Source organism: Rhea americana, unplaced genomic scaffold (genome assembly GCF_003343005.1).
Source record: "Rhea americana isolate MKP2758 unplaced genomic scaffold, rheAme1 scaffold_21, whole genome shotgun sequence".
In the NCBI taxonomy this organism is placed as follows: Eukaryota; Metazoa; Chordata; class Aves; order Rheiformes; family Rheidae; genus Rhea; species Rhea americana.
The window spans coordinates 4,094,480-4,097,477 of NW_028186258.1; positions in this window are offsets into that span (position 1 = coordinate 4,094,480).

Genomic DNA, 2,998 nt, shown 5'->3' on the forward strand with positions numbered 1-2,998 from the left:
CGCCGCGAGGGGGCCCCGCCATGTTGCGGCGCGGCCCGCGCAGCTCGCTCGGCCCGGAGCGACGGTTTCCTTTCCTCGCCCCCCTCACGGAAACGGCGTCAAACGCTGCCCCGCTACCGGGGAGCAGCGGGGAGGCTTCGTGCCGCAGCCACAAGGGCGAGGGGAGGCGGCGTTGGATGGCAGGAGGCTCCCAGGGGAGAGGCCGCGACGCCGCCTCGCGGGGYGACGCCGGCCGGGCGCCCCCGCGTCCCCCTCGCCGAGCGGGACGCAGCCGCCGCGAGCGAAACACCCGCTCGCAGCGCGCCGGCGGCTGGGCCTGGCTGCCGCCGCGGACAGCGCGCCAGCCGCTCCGCGTTAAACGGCCGCCGTGGCGGCGAGGCGGCCGCTGATAACCYCGCCGTCCTGCTTCCCCCGGCCGCGAAGCCGCCCGCGTGGCCTCGCCGACCGCCCCGTAAGGTTTTGCAGCCAAACGTGCTTTAACGTCGGCGAAGCACAGTGGAAATGCTGCCGGAGGAGGAGCGTGACCTCAGGGCACGAACGCGGGGAGCGTCGCCTCCGATCCCGGCTTCTGCCGCCTGCTCCGAGATCTTGCTTAAAACAGGGTTTCGAACAGTTCGAGTACGCCAAAGCAGACCGCAAATAAAGTGTATCTGGTATCGGCGTATCTTGCGGGATGGCAGAGGCAGATGGGCCGTGCCGAATGCCCCCGCGGCGCTTTTGAGTCGCCTCTCCCGGCCGAGCGCGCCCCGTCCTCGCCAGAGAGCCGCATACGCGGAAACGCGACAACCTGGCTACATCACGGCACGCGTTACCCCTTGCTAAGGTCTGCTCCCGTGCTGGGAGCAAGCGGACGGTTAGGGGGTAACAACTTTCTGAAGTGCCACAGCAAGACTTGGTTATCCCCCAGCTTCCCTGGTTTCAGAACGGGATGAGCTTTCCAGATGCAGCTTTCGGTCTCCGACAGGAGCTTGCTGCAATCGCAGCTCGGGTTGGGCCAGAAGACCGCTGCGGACAGATGCTTGCTCAACTTTTATTTATAGGGGAAAGTAGAATTTGCTGCCGAAAAAGGAGAGCTCCTGAAATGCAGGGTCAAGCTAGTTCCAGGGGACTTTYTCTGAATTTGAGGGTGGCTTAAAATACTTCTCAGTTATCTCAGTGARGTATCACTGTTTAGTTAAATTGGTACAGTCTGTCACTGGATTTAACAATGTCATTGCTAATTAAAGTTTCGTATTAYGAGAATTACATACCCTACTTACATTATCTACTAATCCAAAAGGAGCAAAATTTGAGGACTCCACTGAAGAGCCCAGGCAAACACACCTGGCTGTGTCTGAACCTCCAGAGCTTCAGCAGTATCTCAGTAGAGTGGCTTTACGTTGAGGTACACCTTGTAGTAGTGCAGCCACCTTCCTCGCACACCCAGCCGTGCATTCCTCTGCTCCTGCCCAATAATTTGCTCTCTCAGGCTGCAAAAATGTTGAGGAACTTAAGACATTGTAGACACCCCGACTGGAAGGCTGACCTCTTTGTGCCTCTGGTAAAAGGCAGGGGACTGACTCGTGTAAAATGCATGTACTGAGACATTGAAGGTACGCACAGAGTCATTGCTTTCTGCCTACGTTTTTCTTGCCCTCTGCTCCTCTTTGGCTGTCTGTGTCTTTCTCAAACCACTCGTTTTCATTTTCTTCCCTGCTGCTTTTGGCATTTGATCTAGATTCTACCCACAAATGTGTCACATACATAGACTTTTTCCCCCTCAAAGTTTTCAAACCCTGTTTGAAAAAAGCCTTGCTTTTTTTCTGTGGTCACATAGCACTCCAGTTTTATGGTAATACCCAGAGGATTGGTGTYTGGTTGTACTAGCGTCTAGACAAACACAACCAGATACAGATCCTTCTCTGAGGAGTTTTGAATCTGAAGGAGTTATGGGCTAGAGAACAGCAGCTAGGGAAATGGGAGCTGTTGGTAGATGCATTTTATCTATTTATAGTGGTTTTAAAATAAAACTGCTAAGGATCTCGCTGTCCTTCATTGCTTGCTGAGGTGCCAGGGACATAACTCAGACCCACCTATCTTAGTATGCCTTACTTTATATACATTCTCAATTTAAGATTAGAGAGAATTTGCAGAATTTGTGCCTCTACTTTCAGCACCTTTCAGCTTTGAAATTTGCAGATGTAGTATTCCCTGCTCCAAGCATACACAAATCATGAGATCTTTAAAACAACAATTTGTGTAGCTTCCTATTGTAGCAGCATCAAAGATTTACATAGTTAAGAATTTAAATCACTGGTTAAAATTTTTTTTGATAGAATATTCAATTCATAAAGCATGACCAAGTGGAACCAGGTTAAGTAAACCACGAAGCATGATGAAAGCAGTGATAAGACCAGAAGATTGTGGCAGTACTGTGTTGAACTGAATGTCTGTGTCTCTTAAAGATATTACTAAATTACTCAGCATATTTTTAAGTGGTCCTGACCAATACTACGTTTTTAGTACCTGTGACTTCTGCTGAACTCATCTCTGTAATTGCTTTTTATGATCTAATGACTCAGAGCATCTTTTTTTCTAAATATCAGAACAAATGAAACCTCATCTTATGGACTAAGTGACTATTAAATTGTATTATTTAAATTGTAAAAATAGCATTAAGCTCAAAATTTAAGAAGTGAAACCCTATTAGTTTGATTACTCTTATTTACAAAGTATAAAAATGAACCTTCATATTCTGAGTGATCATTTGATTCAAAAGTGTTCTCAGCATTAGAAATATGTTATACTAGGTTCAGCCAGCAATGTGTTTTAAAAGATGAGTCAGGGTTACAGGAAGGTGGAAGAACTTTCCTTGCTGAATGCACTGCTGCTGTGGGGTAGTAGCATGTAGTGCATTTGGAGAAAGATGCAAAGAGTTGAAAACGAACAGCCAAGGGCTTGTCAGTAGAAAATTAATCTTACTGTTTTTTTCATTGGGCAGAGACTGCTGTTCTGGTCA